The sequence below is a fragment of the Pseudophryne corroboree genome, chromosome 12 (assembly GCF_028390025.1).
Source record: "Pseudophryne corroboree isolate aPseCor3 chromosome 12, aPseCor3.hap2, whole genome shotgun sequence".
Taxonomy (NCBI): domain Eukaryota; kingdom Metazoa; phylum Chordata; class Amphibia; order Anura; family Myobatrachidae; genus Pseudophryne; species Pseudophryne corroboree.
The window spans coordinates 27,263,702-27,285,226 of NC_086455.1; the positions used below are offsets into that span (position 1 = coordinate 27,263,702).

The window sequence follows — 21,525 nt, forward strand, 5'->3', positions numbered from 1 at the left end:
TGGGGAAGGGAGTGTTGGGGGGATGTATTCATGTGACCGGTGGTCAGGAGACGGACAATAACATGACCTCCCCCTACATCCCGCACCCTCACTATGCCGACGGTCGGCATGCCGACCAACTGGGACTATTCCCATTCGTGGGTGTCCACGACACCCGTAGAGTGGGAATAGAAGCCGTGGCGAGCGGAGGGCACAACCGAGTCCTCAGCGCAGCAAGCCCACAAGGGGCTCGCTACACTTGCCCCCCGCCGGGATTCCGCTGCCCGTATGCTTACCACCGGTCAGCCATTCCACATCTGAGTGTTGGTTGAGACGTAGGCATACACAGGTCAAATATGGATATTTCACTATGCAAATGGGTATGTACCCAACTCCAAATTACTTCCAAAGTTACAAAAAATCTGACCTGCAGTACATTTGTCCATGTACATGTGTTTGCCCTTTTCACTTTGGGAATTGCCCCTGTGCAAATGTATTATGTTCTCATATAGTAAATACTCAGGGGTCTATGTACACTAAGAGTAGGTTACTAATATGGTAGCATGAACTGCCGATCAACCGATTGTCCGACCTAGTGTACTAGGTGTGGGGTGCAGGGTAGTGGCTGTAGTATAGTGTGCGCGGGGAGGGGGGTGCAAGATAGTGTGTGCGGGGTAGTGACGGATTATGCAGGGAAGGGAGTTAAGTAGTGTATTGGATGAGAGGTAAGGGGGGTACACAGAGATCAGTGCTTAGATTCTAAGCAATCTGAGTAGATTGCTTAGAAGTTAAGCACGGATCTCTCCGTGTGTACCCCCACAGCGATAGCAATGCGCGTCCCGCGCTTCACTATCGCTGGTGCTAGATTGAGCCTGCATGCAGGCTCAATCTAGCACATCACTCATTTCACCGCTGGGTGACATGAGCGATCCGCCCCAACAACCCCCCCTTCTCCTCACTCAGCACACATCTCTGGGGAAATCTCCCTGTGTGTATGGGGCTGTAGTGTACTGTAGGTGGGGATGGGAGTAGAGATTAGCAGCAGTACTGTAGTGTGTGCAGGGTGAGCGGTGTAGAGTAGCAGCAGTAGTAAAGTGTGTTTTTTAAATATTATTTAGTAGTGTAGTGCAATGGTTTTCCAAACTTTTTTGTATCACCACCTGAGTATCAGAATTTTTTTCACGGCACCGCAAGTCCAAAAGTTTTTTATTTAAAAATTCTGAAAATAATATTAAATTAAGTAAAATGTTTTTCGAAGGGGTAAATTCAGTTTCAGCACGTATTGAATAGTGCCAGTAGGGGGCTCCCGCAGCTAGTCAGTTTAGTGCTCCGTAAATCAGAGAATGCCGGTTCTCGCAGCTTAAACCTGCTGTTTTGTAGGGAGAGCCAGCATTCTCTGACATAACTGCCCCGCTGCAATGTTGTTTGCGGTGCGCTGCGGCACAAAACACATCGCTGTCCTAGTTGTGTAGTCATGTACTATACGGTAAGATTTGATCGGCATCCTCTTAAAACTCAATTCAGGTGCATGCTGTCCTCCTTCTTCAGATGAAATCCTCTACTGCAGCAAAGATATGTTAGTTGAAACAACTAAGAAGGGAGAGGGACAAACCACTTGCTAAACTAGCCAGAGGGAATATAAATGTGTTGGATTGAAAAATTAGACCTATTTACAGCATTTCTAATAGCTTAGTATTAAATTCAAAACAAAAATTTGTAAACTGTCACCCCTTGGGGGATTAGAGGAAAAAAGGGAGAGTTTAAGTCTACAATTGTCGGGAATTTGAACTCTCTCCCCACCCACGAGTTCATTGAATTGGTCTGACCATTATAACCTATAGGGAGAACAAATTGTCAGGAATTGTATATACATCGCCAACTAAACAGTCACATTGGCGAGAATTGAATTAGGGGAATTCCAATTGTCGACAACTTAAGTAAACTAGTGAAATTGGCAACTAGTCATCGAATTGAATCGACCCAAACAAACATGATACAAAAATGGCTGCCATCTTCATACGAAGGTAAATAAAGTAATGGTAGTTTCTGACTACTAACTTACAGGGGTCGTCACACACAAAAAAAATGGTCAAGCAACCAGGACTGGACCACTCCACTTGGATTCACTTAGTCATCAAGTATCCCGCAACACGTCATGTTTTCAGTATATTTGTCTGTGGAAATAAGTCGTATAACTACTGATCCAGCAAAACACAGCACAAATCCAGAAAACATGACCTGTTGGGGGTGGTGCTTGGGGACTGGAGTTGAGAATCACTAGTTTATACTTTGGGGTATCCTGAAAGTTAAAGCTCAGTCATTGCTATTGAATCTGGTAGTAACTGGAATGCTAAGTAATATTAGAGGAACAGTTTCCAACATGTGGAATAGTGCTCCCCCGCAAGGGAGAGCTGCTTCAGGTGCTCTTTGTTGGAGGCCTCCTTCCTACGAGTGGCTATCCTGTTATGGCATGAGGTGACCTCTCCATACACTCCCAACAAGTGTCCTATGTCTCCTCCAATTAACATCATGGTGCAGTAGGACTAAAGTGACTTTTAAATTTCGGAAATTCTGCAAATTTTTCTTAACAAAAAAAAAATCCCTTCTTTCAAGAATATTTTTGCTTTTTTTAATTGCACACATTGTTCTTTATTTTATTTTTTTAATTCTTCAGAGGGACATTTTCTAATGGTGCTGTGCTTTTGAATAAATCTTTATTTAAGGCCCATACACACAGTGAGATTCGGGCTATGCCTGGTTCTCACTGTGCGACAGGGGCTAGGTCGGCATCGCAAGCACATAACAAGTGTGCTTGCGATACTGACTGTGCGATTTTGGCTAAGTGTCAATTTTGACTATCTCTTCTATTGAGATAGTCAAAATTGATTTGTCTGCACAGTCTATCTATGCTTGCGATACCGACCGCGCATCGGCATCGAATTGAGATCGCAGATCTGCACTAACCTTTCTTACGATTTTGACTATATAGTCAAAATCGTAAGAAAATATCTCACCGTGTGTACACACCATTAGCAAGGTCAGTGCTGCCTTTAAATGGCAACATATTTTAAAATGATAGTTGTGTACAGAGATAAATCTGTAAGATTTTGACTATATAGTCAAAATCTTAAGGAAAGTTAGTGCATATCTCAAGGTGTTAGGCAGCTTGCGATACAGATTCGATCCCAATGCGCACTCCTGTCGGGTCGGTATCGTAAGGCTAGATAGACTGTGCAGGCAAGTCAATATTGACTATCTAGTGTACTGTCTAGTACAAAGTATAGTCAAAATTGGTACTTGGGTTGGGAATGGGTGATACCACCGGTCACGTTACCGCATCCCACTTCTATTTATACCATCTTTTCCTTGCGGTTGCAAATTGCATATTTTACTTTGTTGTGTGCACTGGGCTTCCAACATAAAATGATGCTCCTGCTTCGAACGGTCATTGTAATGGTGACAGAATTACTTTTTATTTTGCTTAAAACGACACAGCAGTGGGACCTGCACATGGATGAGCCGATTCCAAATCATTTCAATTGACTACTGTGTGGCCCTTATTCAGTAAGGCTAGTGCTTCCATCTGCCGTGTGCATCATTGGAAAGGTAGCTTTCCCTTAGATGGGTATATCCCCTCCTCCCCCCTGTGTTTTGCCCCTTGTCTTGTTTTTGTTGATCCATATTTTATTTGTGTTATGATGACTGATTTTATTATCTTGCAGTTTTGTTTGTTTTTACATTAACACCTTTCATATGTCACCATTTTTCATTAACTATACTTTATAGGGATGGGCAATTCAATTAGCATCGTGTGGATTTAGCTACCAGGTTAAGTGCCCAGAGCTATTCATTTAACTACTTTGCGCCCATCATTTAATCCTGGAGATGTACTTCACTGCAATGCCCTGGGTTTAGTCACTGTAAATTGCATCTTCTGCGTTAAGTGCCGTGCGCAATGCTGTTACCGCACGCAGTAAGACCGCGACTAGCCCCAAGGCACTAGTTACTGCGGGTTTCTCTGGTGATACAGGCAGAAATCCGCTAGTAGAAGGCTTACATCCGTAGCAGTTGAATAGCTTCTGGAACTTTACCCAGGAGCTTCATCCCCGCAATGCTAATTGTCGCCCCCAATGATCAGTGTACAGTACTTTGCGTGCAGTATGTACATCAATGGGTAGATGTATTAAGCCTGGAGAAGTGATAAAACAGTGATAAGTGGAAAGGTGATAACGCAGCAGCCAATCATTACAGGTTTGAAAAATGACAGTTAGGATCTGATTGGCTGGTGCATTATCACCTTCCACATTGCTTTATCACTGTTTTGAAACCGTCAACATTTGTTATCTTATTGGGTGACTGTACGTCTGATTGGGTGACTAGTTTTGCAAATTTGAAGTAACTAATGACAAAACAGATATTATAAAAAAAAACAAAAAAAACAAACATTTGGTGATCTGAAAACTGTATATAGCTAGCGTACACTCGAGTCTAGTACAGAGGAGTAATATATCTTTAGCATGTATGTATAGTATGGGAAAAACTAAGTTATTACTTGAAACACAGTATGGCCAGCAGACAATTGTTATATGTAGCAATCCAATGCCCAAACCATTTGGTTCTATATTCTACAACATCATACCTTCATATACAGATCCATTCCTATCAGATACAACTATGTGCCCACTATATAAAACACAGTCCTCGCACACCAAATACTGTGTTGTGCCCAACGAACTCATGTTTGTCACTGCTCATTGCAAGCCAGATACAGCCATTTGCCTAACCCAACAGCCCTCTCCCCATTTCCCCTCTACCGACATTATTTCCATTATTATCTGTAGTGAACAGTTTTTATCGTTAATGAGAATATCCTGGAAGTATGGAGAACCCCATGACTGCGTTCATTGAAACTCTGGGGTTACCATCCAGGGAAAGCACAGGTAGTTTTAGCCATAAAAACCATTATGATTTTATGTAGTGAACTTGCAGCTGATCCATGCAGTTATCATTTATCTTCTACACGTCATGCAGCAACGGTGGCTTCTGCTCATCCAATCACTTGTTGCTGTGTCAGGGTGAGTGTAGCAAATTCATCTTGTCACAATAGTGATCTGTAAGTGGGAAAATGCACTCTGCTGCATTCAGTGAACACGGGATAACTAGAACCGCATGACTTGTCTGTAAAACATCCAAACAGAGGAATAACAAGGAGCAGAGCTCGTGGCTGCAAATAACACAGTTAACATTGCCTAGAACAAATTTTACTACTTTAATACAGGGTACAGAAATCAGAGGTCGGGGTGACTTCTAAGTGACAATACCAGAAATATCTATCTATCTATCTATCTATCTATCTATCTATCTATCTATCTATCTATCTATCTATCTATCTATCTATTTATCACGAGCACCAAAGTGATTACATTAGAACTCCCAGATCATAAGCAGTGGCATTATAAATCCTGCGTTGTTCTGCTATTACATGCAGGATATGTAACTAGTAACACTGCAATTGCTGTGGAATAATCTAACTCTTAACACCTCTCTCAAAAGTATGGAAAGGCGTCCACACAATTTATCTTTGTTCTATTATCTAGTTTGTGTTTCACTGTGTTCTCCTGCACCTCCTCTTCCCTCTTATGAGGAAGACGCATCAAAATGGGTGTGATATGTTAGGTTGACGTGCATTCATAGTGTTCATTCTAGCACCCTGCACCTTTCAAAAGACGTGCTGTTACTCTTTCCTGCCTGGGGTGTCGCTCTCTGCTCTGGTGCTTCTCGGAACACTCTGCTCTGTATCTCGGCCTAAAATACAGACCAGAAAGTGCTGAGAAGCACCAGAGTAGAGAGCGACACCACAAGCAGGAAAGAGGAACTGCACGTGTTTTGAAAGGTGCAGGGTGCTAGAACAAACACTACATTCATCATATCCTCACGACATGGTAGAGCAGGGATGGGGAAACTTCGGTCCTCCAGCTGTTGTTGAACTACACATCTCAGCATGCCCTGCAACCGTTTTAGCATGGCCAAATAGCAAAACTGTAGCGAGGCATGCTGGTATGTGTAGTTCAATAACAGCTGGAGGGCCGAAGGTGCCCCATCCCTGTGGTAGAGTGTCGACCCGATGTTCCTGGTGGGTCAGCGGTCTCTTAACTGCTCTTTTGGTGCAAGTGGTGGCTCCTGATGCTGGCAGCCACGGGTGGGGCAGTTCTGGTGGTGACGTCGGATGAGTACTCTAACTCCTATTTCTAAACTGCGCAGCCTAATTCTATCCCTCCCGAAGGCGCCTAACCGCTTGTATTTTGAAATTGTCGACATTTCACAGGGTGGCAGTTCAGATGTCGACATTGTGAACAACATCAGTATGGTTACTGTTCACCATCTCACCGGATAATGTCAGAATACGCATTATAACGTCCTGATTTTGCTGGTTTTAGGATTCAAGTACTGCCCTTTACTTTGCTCACAGTACCCTAAAGCTAACTATACAATTCTGGGGCCGATTTGCCAATAATTGGGACTTAGCCTGATTTATGGTATAGTGTGTACGCTTGATTGTTTTGGGGATAAATCGGGAAATTCTTGCCCTCAAACACGAACGAACGGTTTTCCGACTTGTCCTTGCAATGCAAAAATCACCACGACAATCTCCCAATATCTAGCAGTGTGTGTGCAGTCTCCGTTATCTGCCCGTATTTCCTATGTTTTCTGGTCGCTAGGTCATCCTCCTTGTAGGCAGGCATATGGAAATGCAGTGTGATGTGGCAGAAAATCGCTAACTTTAAAAAAATATATATATTTAGTGTGTAGCTCAGAAACTGGTGCCTACAATTTCCCAAAAGATCCGGTAATTAATGGGGCGAGCAAAAAAATTCTTACAGTGTATTTAGCCTAACACCCCCAAATCTTCCAATTATAACGCTTTTCACTTGAGATGTACACACAGGTCTTGCAGCCACATCTAGGGGGTCATTCCAAGTTGTTCGCTCGCTAGCTACTTAAGGCAGCTGTGCAAACGCATAGTCGCCGCCCACGGGGGAGTGTATTTTCGCTTTGCAGTTGTGCGATCGCCTTTTCAGCCGAGCGCAGCAAAAACATTTTTGTGCAGTTTCTGAGTAGCTCTGGACTTACTCAGCCTTTGCGATCACTTCAATCTTTTTGGTCCCGGAATTGACACCTGCCCTGCAAACGCCTGGACACGCCTGCGTTTTCACAAACACTCCCAGAAAACGGTCAGTTGACACCAATAAACGCCCTCTTTCTGTCAATCACCTTGCGTTCGGCTGTGCGAATGGGATCTTCGCTAAACCCATCGCCCAGCAATGATTCGCTTTGTACCCGTACAACGCGCCTGCGGCAGTTTTGCCGTTTTTTTACCTGATCGCTGTGCTGCGAAAATCGTCAGCGAGCGATCAACTCGGATTGACCCCCCCCCCCCCCCCAATCAGATGGCCCACACGGGGCTCGTTACCTTTTAATACTTTTTAATGGTTTATATGGGTGTCCGTTCTTTTGATGGTAGATTATTTTGTAGGTTGGTTGTTGTGAGTAATTAGTGATTCCCAATATTGTATTTGGTATATAATATTTATGATCATAGCTAAATTCAAAGTTAATTGAGCTTTTCTATATTGCATCTGAATACCTGTGTCGTGGGCTGTTGTTCCCTGTATGAATGCATTACTGATTAAGTGGTTTTATTGGAGCTGGTACAGAACAAGAGTTAGAGCTTGCATACCTAAAGTCACATTGGGGGTAATTCAGAGTCGATCGCAGCAGCAAATTTGTTAGCAGCTGGGCAAAACCATGTGCACTGCGGGGGGGGGGGGGGGGGGTAGATATAACATGTGCAGAGAGAGTTAGATTTGCGTGGGTTATTTTGTTTCTGTGCAGGGTAAATACTGGTTGCTTTATTTTTACACTGCAATTTAGATTTCAGTTTGAACACAGCCCACCCAAATCTAACTCTCTATGCACATGTTATATCTGCCCCCTCCTGCAGTGCACATAGTTTTGCCCAACTGCTAACAAATTTGCTGCTGTGATCAACTCTGAATGTGTCACTCCTGCTAGCTCTACCATGTCACTCCAGCCAACACCCTCCTGTCACTCCAGCCAGCTCTTCCATGTGTCACTCCTGCTAGCACCCTACTATGTCACTCCAGCCAGCTCCCCCGTGTCACTCCAACCAACTCTCCCATGTGTCACTACTGCCAATACCCTGCTGTGTCACTCCAGCCAGCTCCCCCATGAGTCACTCCTGCCAGGACCCTCCTATGTCACTCCAGCCAGCTCTCCCATGTGTCACTACTTCCAGCACCCTCCCGCGTCACTCCTGCCAGGACCCTCTCCTGTGTCACTCCAGCCAGGTCTCCCATGTGTCACTACTGCCAAGACCCTGCTGTGTCACTCCTGCTACCACCCTCCTATGTCACTCCAGCCAGCTCTCCCATGTGTCACTTCTGCTACCACCCTCCTATGTCACTCTAGCCAGCTCTCCCATGTGTCACTTCTGCTACCACCCTCCTATGTCACTCTAGCCATATCTCCCATGTGTCACTCCTGCTACCACCCTCCTATGTCACTCTAGCCATATCTCCCATGTGTCACTCCTGCTACCACCCTCCTATGTCACTCCAGCCATATCTCCCATGTGTCACTCCTGCTACAACCCTCCTATGTCACTCCAGCCATATCTCCCATGTGTCACTACTTCCAGCACCCTCCCACGTCACTCCTGCCAGTACCCTCCTGTGTCCCTCCCGCCAGCTCTGCCATGTGTCACTCTAGCCCACCTCCATGTATCACTACAGCCCCCCCCCCCCCCCCCCCCCCCCCCCATCAACTTGCGCCATTGCAGCAGTCCCTAATGTGTCCTCTGCTTGCTTGTGGGTGTCTCACCTCTAGTATCTGACTGCTTCAGTTTTCAGTCCCTGTAGTGTTGCTGCGTGTCTGGCTGGAGTGCAGCGGTTTCTGTATCTGTTGTGGTCACATACTTTAGAGTGTTGGGAGCCACATTTGAATAAAGAAAGAGCCGCATGCAGCTCAAGAGCCACAGGTTGGCCACCGCTGTAGTACAGTAAGGATGTTCACATAATTGCAAATGGATCCAGATAGTCCCAATTATAGTGCAACTTTGCTACTAGGTGGCCCTAAAACACTATTTGCAAACTAAGGGCCTAAGTCATGTTTTTACACAGTGCCGATGTTCATACAGCTGAGCGATTATCGTCAGACCGTGATCGCACTGCACATGTGTCAGGGTACCTCTGCGATGCTGCTTGACGGGAGATCTTTAATGCAGAGTGAATGACAGGAAGTGACCGTTTGGGAGAGGTAACAAGGGGTGGCAGCAAAAATGCAGATGTCATGGCCATTTTTGGGGTTTGTATCTGCCTTCAGCTGCGATTATGTACGTAGAGAAACATAGTCGCTACTGCCATGGCCAGACTGCGTGGCCATATACTCGAGGAGTTGGTGATCCTTGTTTTTGGGTCAGTGCTGCGTATACTAAGTACTGTGCGACGACTCCGGTAGGTGTCTTATCTTTTCTGGTCGGCAGCGTTGTCATGATCGCCAATTCCGTAGCTGAAAACTTAGCGCACTGTTTGCGAACGAAAATGCCAGATTGAGACAAAAAGTAGAAAGAAATTGTGAAAAGAGCACGGGAATTGCACCAGGCATCTTGCGTCATATGGAGCAAATGGGTTGGGTATGTATGGACACATCTGTATATATCTGCCCAAGGGGGTATTCTCTGCAGGTGCAAACACTTGATGATAACGACGACCGTTACCAGCACTTGTGAACTGCCTGTGACTGATTTTGAATACACCGCTGATGCTCTCAGACGCTGACTTTGTAGCTTGGACATATATTTTGTCGGCTTGTGGGTTCCAGCTTTTCTTTCTTGCAGAAGATGGTGTTTGTATGTGTTCTATTCGGAAGCAAAACACATTGTTAAAAACATGGATGTAAGTATATGTGACACGCGCAACTGGTCATGGTGGCGGGATGTGGTTAAGATACCGGCGTTCTGCGTGCCGGCAATCGGAACGGGTGAAAGCATTTGGGGAACTGTTGGAATTTTCACCCCCGGGATGCCATTGTTGGTATATTGACAGCTGATATCCTGGGCTCCGGGATATCTTATGTATTCACTGGTGGCAACTTGGCATATGTTCCCGGTTTCGCACTGTGCATTCTGCTTGGCCTTCTATAATATCTCCAGCTTTAGGATCTGCTTCTGCTCTGTCTTTCTTCCTTCGCATAGTTCCTTCCTGCAGTTGTATTAATACATAGGTCTGCAAACTCGGTCCTCAGGACCCCACACAGTGCATGTTTTGCAGGTAACCAGGCAGGTGCACAGGTGTATTGATTACTCAGACACATTTTATTTTTTGTGTAAACTGTTTTTATTGATTAAAGCAGCAGACAAAACATTACAGCAATACTTTTCCAAAAAGGTGGGGGGGGACAAAAACATCACATATCATATATGTCAGTACACTACACACAGAGCGCCCAAAGTTGAAAAATAATTTGTCTGCTCCGCTTACAACATCAGAACTTATAAAGGAGGGACATTTTAACAAAACAGCATAGGAAAATGGGAAGGAGGAAAAAGAGAGAGAAGAGAAGAAGGAAAAAGGAGAAGAGAGGGAAAATTAAGACGGGTAGAGTCAGGTGTGAGAGTCTGCGCAGTAGGGACAGGTTGTTTGGGGGACGGAGGGGGGATCTCCACCAATTAAGGGTCTGAGACATATTATAGAGACATCGTAATCGTAATATGGATATGAATATGAGGGGGGTTATGTCGCCATGTAGGACCGATACAAAGGTGTGTCCTTAAAGTCGTACCAGGGAAACCAAATAGCTATAAAGTTAACAGTTTTCCCGGATGAGAAGGAGACAAGGTCTTCCATATCTAAAAAATAATCAACCTTTGTGAACCATAATTTAATCGAGGGTGGTGAGGTGGATCTCCAAAGGATTGGAACAACCGCTTTAGCTGCGTTGCTAAGATGTCTAAACAGGGAATGTTTGTAGGAGTGTGTTCCTGCGGGGGTGTGATTAAGGACCCAAAAACCTGGGTCTTTCGGGATCTCCTCTCCCACTATCTGTTCGGTGCATTTAAGTACCTCTGCCCAAAATGGAGTTATAAGAGGGCAATCCCACCAAATATGTATAAAACTCCCTGGGGCGTTTTTGCATCTCCAGCACAGATTCGAGAGAGAGGGAAACATTTTATTGAGAACACGAGGAGTCCTATACCACCTATATATAAGTTTATAGAGGGTCTCTAATGTCGATAAGCATAGAGAACTCGCCTGGGCATTCTTAAATACGGAATCCCAGTTAATCTGCGTAGGTTGCCCTGACAGTTCCTTCTCCCAGGAAGCCAGAAAGGTAGGAGGTTGCGGGAAAAAGTTTTCCATGATAAGCGCATAGATTTGTGAGATAGTATGTGTGGGAGAACTGGGAGAGGTGCATAGTCTTTCAAACCCGGTGAGATCCCTAGTTATGTCAGAGAGGTTCTTAGAAGACGATATGATATGATGAACCTGCAGGAACCTCCAAAACTCAGCACTATGTAGGTTCCAAGAAGACTGAACATCTGAAAAGGAGCGCACCCTACCCGAGCTCACCAGCTGACCGACTCTAAAAATCCCGGCTTCCGCCCATGGAGCGAAAGCTGTCCCGTGAAGACCTGGAGCAAACTCGGAGTTATAGATAAGGGAGGTTAGGGGGGACCATTTGGAGGATATATGGCTCTGGGATCTCAGCATGGCCCATAATTTGAGCGTGAGGGAGACCGTGGGGTGTGAAACCTTCGGGAGGGTAGGAAGCCAAGGTGCAATTTCAATATAATGTGGGAGACAGCCCTCCTCTAGTAGGACCCATTGTTTGCGGTCCTTAGCACGCGTCCATTCCAGAATCCTATTCAAATGTTCAAATGTAGTAGTTAGGAATATGTGGGAGTTGTTGTCCCCCTTGATGTTTTCTCCTAAATAAAATGTCGTGTTTAAACCTGGGTGTCTTACAACCCCATACAAACGCTCAAATAAGATTCTGGACGTCTCGGAGCCAAAGCAGGGGGATGTGTATCGGAAGGGTCTGGAGAAAGAATAGTATCCTAGGGAGGGCATTCATTTTGACAACGTTAATCCTGCCGAACCAAGACAGTCCCAGTTTCTTCCATTTCTGGAAGTCTAGGCGAAGCCTAGCCAATAAGGGGTTAAAATTTAGGGAGAATAATTTGGATAAATCGTTGGTCAGTAACACCCCCAAATATTTTAATTTGTGATCATGCCAGGTAAAAGGGAAGGCATGTTTCAGGCCCTCTACTATATCAGGAGGAGTAGTTAAATTCATGGCAATAGATTTGGAATAATTTATTTTGAAGTTAGAGAGGGCTCCAAACTTCTCAAATTCTGCCATCAAGTTTGGCAAAGAAGTGACCGGTTTTGTGATTATAGCGAGTAGATCGTCGGCATATAAAGCCAGTTTGTATTCAGTCCCTTTTACCAACAAACCCGAAATACTCGGGTTAGCCCTAATGCTTCGAGCTAATGTTTCCATGCAAAGGACAGAGAGCAATGGGGATAGTGGACAGCCCTGTCGTGTGCCATTGGAAAGGAATCAGAAAGGGAGCCATTAATCCTAATTTTGGCGGACGGGGAGGTATAAAGAGATAGGATTCTGTGAAGACCAGCGTTACCGAGTCCCAGATGCTTCAGTATACTCGCCAGAAAGTCCCAGTCCACTCTGTCAAATGCTTTTTCAGCATCGGTCGACAGTATGATTGATGGAGATGAAAGCTGGCCGGCATAGTGAATCATGTTGAGCACTTTAGAAGTATTATCCCTAGCTTCTCGGCCTAAAACAAATCCCGCTTGATCTCCATGTATCAGGCCAGGTAATAATAGTTTAAGGCGGTTTGCAATCAGTTTGGCAAAAAGTTTTATGTCTATATTTAATAGTGAGATGGGCCGGTAACTGGAGCAAAGACTGGGGTCTTTACCCTCCTTGGGTAGAACTGCAATATGGGCTTCGAGAGATTGTGGGGAGAAAGGCGATTGTTCTTATATGGTATTAAAGGCTCTCGTGAGTATAGGGACTAGTTTCTCTTTAAAAGCTTTGTAATAGGCAATGGTATATCCAACAGGGCCGGGACTCTTGCCGTTGGGAGAGGATTCAATAGCTTTCTTAACCTCCTCAGTAGAAAACTGGGCATCTAGATCTTCTACTTTTGTGGATAGCGTGGGGAAGTCTAAGGCCCGTAAGTAGTCAGCTATGGCTGTTTGATGGGACAACTTGTCAATTCTTCCGGTCGGACCAGACAGGTTATACAGAGTGGAATAATATGCCCGAAAGGCCCTAGCGATGTGGAACTTCTGGTGTTGGGATTGGCCGTGGCTATTTTTAATTGTGTGAATAAAAGTAAGAGCACGTTGTTCTCTAAGGGCTTTGGCTAGTAATTTCCCAGGTTTATTGCCCCATTGATAGTATCTGCTACGGCACTTCCGATAAGAAAACCTGACTCTATCAGAGAGTATCTTATTCAGATCTGCCCTAGCAGCTTCGAGATCGGCATAATGTTGTGGGGTTTGGGATTTCTTGTGTAGAAGCTCGAGAGATTGTATTCTAGACAATAAATCACCCCGAAGTTTCTCCCTCTGCTTTTTGCGGAAGGATCCTATCTGAACACAAACCCCCCTAATGACACATTTGTGAGCTTCCCAGACTGAGACTTTGGAAATGTCATCTAAGTCATTGGTACAAATATAAGAATCTAAAGCGTTGTCGATTCGGGACCTACAGTCTGCGTCCTGCAGAAAAGTGTCGTTAAAACGCCAGGACCATTGGCGATGTGTACTAGGAGGTAAGCGTAAAGTGAGGTTAACTGGGGCATGATCTGACCACACAATCTGTCCTATAGAGGCATCAGAAAGGAGGTGTAAGTGCCGGTGGCTCAGAAACAAGTAATCAATTCTGGAATATGTCTGATGTGGGTGTGAGAAAAAGGAGTAATCTATCTCAGTAGGATGTGTCAGTCTCCATGTGTCAATCAGCTGGTGGTCGAGCAGGGCGCGCCTCATTCCCCTATGCTCCTTCTCCGGCCTGCAGGAAACCTTTTTAGAATTGTCCTGGCGGGGATCTAGGGTCCAATTTAGGTCACCTCCCATCACCACCACCCCCTCCAAGAGAGGTTCCGCGTTATCTAGAACTGAGGATATAAAAGGAAGGTTGTTTAGCGTTAGGAGCGTATATGTTCAAGAAAGAGAAACGTTGACCATGTATGTCGCATTTCACCAGCAACCCCCTACCCTCAGCTATTCTATGGGAGGCAACATTAAGGACAGGCAGGTGGCGAGCTAGTAATATAGCCACACCCAGTGTCTTACCAGCAGAGTTATTAGACAGGAAAACATGAGGATAATAGTGACATTTTAGGGACGGCACGTGTCCCATCTTGAAATGTGTTTCCTGAATAAAAGCAACGTCAACTTTCTCATCTCTAAGCCATTTAAGAAGTTTAGACCTTTTCTCAGGAACATTCAACCCTTTGACGTTAAGGGTAGTTACGTGTAGATCATTCACCCCCATTATCAGGCGGACCTAATTGCTTCACATTAGTCTTCCCTACGGCAAACACTGGGAAAGGTGAAGGGAGAGCAGCAAGGGAAGGAAAAAAGGGAAAGCAAAGAAAAGAAGAAAAAAAGATACAGCGTGGGAAACCACGCCGAAAGGTACTTTAACATTAAACAGAGATGATAATACTACAAAAAGGACTGCTGCAAAAAGGACAGGAGCGGAATCCTGCCGACTCCCAGTCCAAAGAAACAGGGGATGCAGCATAGTGGGGGTCCTACGGGGGGCCCAGGACAGTGACCATCCACAAGATAGAATCTAAACAAATGTGTGGTATTACCGAGGTGTGCACAAAGGCACAAGTGAAACAAAAATAAAAATATAAAAGCTTATATAAAAGTGTATATATAATCCTTAAACTATCAAACCAGGTTTCATGAAGGCTGATCAATTGTGTATGTGAGTATCGACAACAAGATAATGAATTCAGCGTGAAAGTAAACCAAAATAACATATCGACGACATCACATCACTTATCTATGAAATCATAGCAACTGTATACTATTACTAAGTTACAAAAACCGATCTCACGTGTGAGCAACACATAGCACTATTTAAGAAGAGAAAAAAAAAACTCAGTGTATAACATGGGTAGCAAGTAAATTTACGTCCGTTCGGGACGAGACTTCTCATTCAGGGAGGCTCTGAAGAACGTGGACCAGGAGTGGCTCCCCGCATCCGTGGGGAACGAACTTGCTGCCACGCGTCGTCTGGAGGGAGCACAACAGGCAAGTCCGGTAGGTGGTGAAAAGCGTCCCAATCTGGTAACGGTACCGGAGGAATTCCCAAGATCGTGAAGAAGGCCTGTAAATCCGAAGGTCTAGAGAGACTCGCGACTTTGCCACCATGAGAAACCTGGAGGGAGAAAGGGAAGCCCCATCTATATTTCAGCTCGAGTTTCCTGAGAGAGTCTGTAAGAGGTTTCAAGGCTCGACGTTGTTGTAAGGTCGACCAGGCAAGTTCAGAAAATATCTGAATCTTGTCCCCATGAAAGTCAATGCTGTCCAGCTGACAGGCCGACCTCATTATTTCCTCTTTTTGGACATAATAATGGAGCCTGCAAATCACGTCTCCTGGTCTGTCGGAGGGTAAGCCACGAGGACGGAGGGCTCGGTGAGCTCTATCAAATATAATGTCCTTGTTCGGATCCAGGTCAATAAGTTCTCCAAATATCGTGGATAAGGCGGCTGTCAGGTCAGCCTGTTGGACACTCTCAGGTAAGCCCCTGACTCTGATATTATCTCGCCGGCCGCGATTATCCATATCCTCAATACGTGATTTTAGAAAAGAGATATCGTCCCGTTGGCGAGATAGCACCTCCCGAAATTTAGTCAGAGAATCCACAGTAGACGATTCATGGCGTTCCAGGACATCAACTCGAGTCGCAATTTGGGACATATCTTGTCGGAGCGCTGTCACTTCCTGAGTGATGGTGGAAAGCAAGCGAGTCTCCAAGGCTGAGAAATCTTGTTTCATGGGAAGTGTCCTTACATGAGACAATATCTCGCTTATCTCCGCAGATAGAGGGCCTGTGGAGGCAACGGAGTCCCAGGGGATGCCATGTCGTCCACCGGGCCGTGTAGATTCGGGGAGGTCGGGACAGTAGAGGAAGTAGCGGGGATTGAGGTTGGAGAAGTTAAGAACTGACGTAGGTCCGACGAATGTCGGTTCGCAGGGGATGGGATCGCGTCCGGCTTGGTCTTGGCCTTTTTTTTCTTTATCCCTCTCACCATGAGATCGGTCTTCAAATAAAGCAGTTTAGAATTACACTTTCACATATCCTCGGCAGTGTAAAGCATGTGGGTCGTCACCGTGCAAAAGCCCCCACGTGGCCTTAGGGTGACATCAGGCAGGCACATGGCTAGGGATCCATACGTCAACTCACAGTGGCAATACATCCGACTTGGTCTAATTGAGGTGTATCTGCGGGACCCTAGGCCACTAAGCAGGGAACCGGCTGACGCAGACACCTGAATGGATGGGGGGGGGGGGCACTTTGGCAGATGGTATATAACACAAAGGTCTGTATGGCCCAGCCTTATATGCACCCCTCCCCTCTCCCCGGGCAGCCGTTCCGCAGACCCCGAGCGGGCCGCAGCACAGATTAAAGGGCTAAATGAGAGGGGTTCCAGCAGAGCTCAGCCAACACACGTCCTCTTCGTTCCTAGGCCACACCCCAGCAAGAGTGGTTTTTAATAGCCCCCACAGCTAGAAACATAGGAGGTAGTAGGGCTTCACCTCCTCGCAGCCCCATAACATGAAGTGTGGGCGTGCAGCCCCTAAACAAAATGGCGCCGCTGGCCTCCTATGCAGGGCCTCGGCGGCCGTGGTACCTGGAGCCCGCTGAGAGCGGTGGTGGCAGCGGTGTGTGGTCTCCCCGCTACAAGGTCCGCTCGCGGCAGGGGGAAAGAGGAGGGCACAGCGTGCAGCGTCCTGGTCCCAGGCTCGCCGCAGTCACTTCTGTACCAATCAGCGGGTCCCCGCTCCGGGCAGTGCAGCTGAAGGGGAGCGCACTTGTCGGGTCAGCCAGGTGGGGGACAGGTGAAGGAGCGGTGGAGGGATGAAGAGAGTCTCGACTGTGCCCACAGGACACGAGTACTCCACTTCCGGTCCGGGTCCGCGAAGAAGCAGAGACCCTTGCTTCAGATGGGGAGGTAGGCCGCAACCCGCACGGGAGCAGAAGGCACCCGCCGGCTCCGCAAACCACACACCCCAGTACAGGTGAAAGCTATAGGTGTAGTAATGCTCTGATCTGTGGAAATAGCAGCCCAAAACAGTCAGTTTATACGTTTCTCAGGCAGGAGCCCTAACCCAGCACGACTGCCTGGATCTGCTGCTAAGCCACGCCCCACAGACACATTTTAAAAGGTCTGCAGGTGGAGTTAATTATTTCACTTGTGATTCTGTGAGGAGATCTGCAAAACATGCACTGTGTGGGGGGTAATGAGGACCGAGTTTGCAGACCTATGTATTAATATATTAATTTGCCTTTGAAACACTCCAAAGTCTGTTCTTATTCTGGTCTAGCCTCACTTGCAATAATTAAAGCTTGATCTGCTTAGGAAAGCTAGCACAGTAGTATAACTGCCTACATGCCTATCGTTAATGTTGGCTCTGGTTTTTCTCTCAACTGCTTCTAGAACGGGTTGCAAGCGCTTATGTACTATAATTCCATGCTGACTCATTTTGGCATCGCTTTTAGTATACCTTTTTAAAATGTTCTTTTATGAAGTGCTTTCCACGTACCATTTGCTGCTGTTTTGCTGTTGTGGATCAATTGATCATCTTCTCCACGTAAGCTGATTATTGCTTCATCCTGCCCCTTTCTTTTATCCCACTCTTCAATATTGCTGTCTGGTCCTTCCACTGATCACCTTTTACAGACGCTACTGATTAGAAGGTTTCTGTTGAAAGTAACTCAGTTTAATGTCTCGTTGTACTCTGAAATGAAAGCATAGAACAAACTAACAATTGTAGAAACATTTGTTGCACTTGGAGATTGATTTTCTCTTGTCATTCTGTCCATTTCATCCTTAGCATGAATGGCCTACTATAATAATATAGTTCAGCATGGCCCATCGCGCTGGTTAAGGACAATATTTACTAAGCGTCGGCCTTTGCAAGCCTCCCCTTCTCTGCTGTTGGAGCTGAAAATGAAAAGCTGTACTCTCATTCAGTGTAAGGCTCGGCATGCTTTATGCTGAATATTAGCACACCTTTATATTTTCAGCCCCAACCTGCCATCATAAATATAGCTCACCGTCTTGTTCTTTTCCTCAAAGGTAGTTCTGACATAGCCGCGAGGTATGTTTTTGGGCCGTTATTTTTCGGTACGATGAGCCCTCAGCCAACTAGGCATATACTAGGGCATTACAATCCAGGGTTTAAGGATATCCCTGCTTGAGTCCAGATAGTTAAATCAAAATGACTGAAGTACTATTTAAGTCACATGTGCTCAAGCATGGTTATTTTCAAAACCTGGACTGTAATGACAGAGTTTGGGTAGCAGTTGATTTACCTACGGACACAATACCGACAACCATTGACTGACAGTCAAAATAGCGTCACGGTCAAAATACTGTCATCCATTTTTCCGACATGTTCAAAATGCCAACAGTTAAAATACAACATTTGAATTGCCGACATGCGTTTTTAAGACTTTTTTTTTATTTTTTTAACCAGAAATAGACTTGTTCATACTTTACCAACCCAGAGGACCTGGAGGGGGAATATAATAGTGTGCCGAGTGCAGCACGCCATGTGAGGGGATGCGGTACACTAAGACGGTGTCCGTGTCAACATTGACACCCCATTCCCCCAGAAAAACGCATGTCAGCATTTCAAATGTCGGTATTCTGACTGTCGGCACTTTGAACATGTTGGCATAATGACTATCGATATTTTGACCGTGTCGGTATTTTGACTGTAGGTCAATGGCTGTCGGGATTATGACCGTCGGTATAGTGTCAGTAGGTAAATCATACTGAACGTGCGGCCTGATGCTAATGTCCTCATATGCATTTATCACAATAACACATGCTGCATTTTGGTACGGCCTAGGTTTCTTTGTTTGGCCACACTTGGGAATAGCCTTTATGTACTGTAGCAAGTTTGAGGTTATCTGGTACACCTGATCAAAGTGTCCCACACCTTTGTCTGGTTCCTAATTGCTGGGATGAACAATTGTTTCCTCCAGGCATTGAGCGCACATATAGGCTTGCATTGTCATTGGTAGCCCCCACCCCCCCCACCCCGCCCCAGACGATTGTGTCGTCTTGCAAATCCATGCTGTTAATACATGACCTTTAGGCCACATATCCATTGTTGATGAAGACCTGGGTTTTTGTACAAAAAAACCAAACCAAAAATAGAAAAAATTAAAATACAAAGAACATTTTTACCGTTTGTAGTCTTTCTGAAGGGTTTAACCATGGGAATGCACATTAATGTAACGGGGAACTGAAATCATGTTGCTTGAACGATATAATGGTTAGCGTTACTGCCTCACACTACTGAGGTCATACGTTCTATTCTCACCATGGCCATAGCTGGGAGCTTGTATATTCTCCCCGTACTTGTGCTGGTTTCCTCCCACATTTCATAAATATGCTGGTAGGTTAATTGGCTCCAAACCTATTTAAACCTGTTGTGTGTAAGTGTGTGTGTCTGTGTGTACATGTGGTAGGGAATATAGATTGTAAGTTCCACTGGGGCAGGGACTGATGTGAATGACCAAATATTCTCTGTAAATTGCTGTGGAATGTGTGCGATATATAAATAACTGGTAATACATAATAGCATGCCAATAACTATGAATACAGTGTTTACATGCGAGGACAAATGCATGTAAAATCCATGTAAAAGATACCAGTGTGCATGTGACCTCAGTGTTTATAATCCAGAGTTTTAGCCTCACTATTTGTTTTTTTTTGTAGGGTTTTTTTCCTCCACTTTATTATCGTGCTCTGCTCCTTTTTCAGTCTCTCTGCTTTGTTTAAAAGCATTTATGTAAGCAAACCACTTTAATATAAACAAGTCCTTTTTACCTAGCAAAGGAGCCTTTCATTTACTTTTAAATCTGCACTAATTTATTTTTTTGTCGTCCTAACTAGTTAACTGTTTCCTAGCCAGAGTGCATGCAGACTTTTTTTTTTTGCGGGCTGACCCATTCTTTGTGACTGTGTGATCTGTCCGTACACTAATCCGTGACATCACGGTGACTCTTGTGCACAGAACTGGCCATTGATGTCTCTGGTTCCAAGTGAATTGTTAGTCTGGATTCTTGTCCGTATCGGCTTATCTCCCAAAATGACTGCCCCCATCATTGTGATGCTGACAGGTGCTCTTTAACTCCTTCAGGGTACCGACGCCGGAATACCGGCCACTGACAATGCCGGCAGCCAGAATCCTGGCTCCCGGGCTATTCCCACTCATGGGAGATTAAAGCGAAAAAATAATTCCTGTGATGGCATCCCGATAAAGTGCGAATTTCACTCTTAGGGTCAATTCAATTCAGCAACAGTTGAATAGCGCCGGGAGTTAGCTCCCGTCACTATTCAATTCAGCTCAAGTTAAGTCGGTGAAGGCCCGTTCTCGCCGACTTAACAGGTTGAATTGTCGGGAGAACGGGCATTCTCCGACGTAACTGCCCGCCGCGATGCTGATTCCCGACAGAATCAGCCTCGCGCCGGCCACGCAGCAGCACTTTTGTCGGATTTCTTCTCGCATCCCCCCGCGGGTGAGAGAAGAATTCCCGACCATTGGTGTCACCCGTCGCTGTATTGAATAGTACCGGGAGCTCATTCCCGGCGCTATTCAACTGTCGCTGAATTGAATCGACCCCTTAGGCTTGTTTTCTTTCTCTCGTTATGCTTCATTGACGCATTCATTTCTCTTTACATTTGCATTTGTGGTAATGCAAGTCTGACGCTGGTTCTTGGTCTGAAGGAAATTGGGCGTAGATTCCACTGGAACAGTGTTTCTGATGGTCAAATTACTATAGAAAATGGTTTTTATACTGCTTAGCTTTATCATTTAATATCTCCAGAAACTCCTCTCGGTACCCTTGTTTATTGCAAACATAACTGCAACATAGTTTCCTAACAAATGCTTTAGTGTATTGTCCCTGTGATACTATTATCAGAGGTTACTGGGAGCATAAATCCTTGTTTAATTTTGAGGATTGTGTAAAACCTTGAGAGACTGTTTTAAACAAACACCCTTTCTATTTATATTCTAAAGTTGACATTAAGATGGATCCTCTGCTTGCTCTTGGATGAAATTCACAACCATCCCATCCAGCCGTTTCAGAAACATACATATACAGGTGCTGGATAACATATCAGGAAAAGGAGGAAGAGTACATTATACAGACAAGAGTAACACTGTACA

The 21,525-nt window shown here is 45.3% G+C and overlaps 1 protein-coding gene and 1 pseudogene across 11 annotated transcripts in view; one reads left to right on the plus strand and one right to left on the minus strand.

Moving 5' to 3' along the window:
- LOC134980283 (cyclin-dependent kinase 5 activator 1-like) overlaps positions 1-10,250 on the minus strand; it is a 36,922-nt pseudogene extending 26,672 nt beyond the window's left edge.
- The window catches only part of PPP2R5E (protein phosphatase 2 regulatory subunit B'epsilon), a 211,828-nt gene that overhangs the window by 56,445 nt on the left and 133,858 nt on the right, over positions 1-21,525 (plus strand). The gene's annotated exons all lie outside the window — the stretch shown is intronic.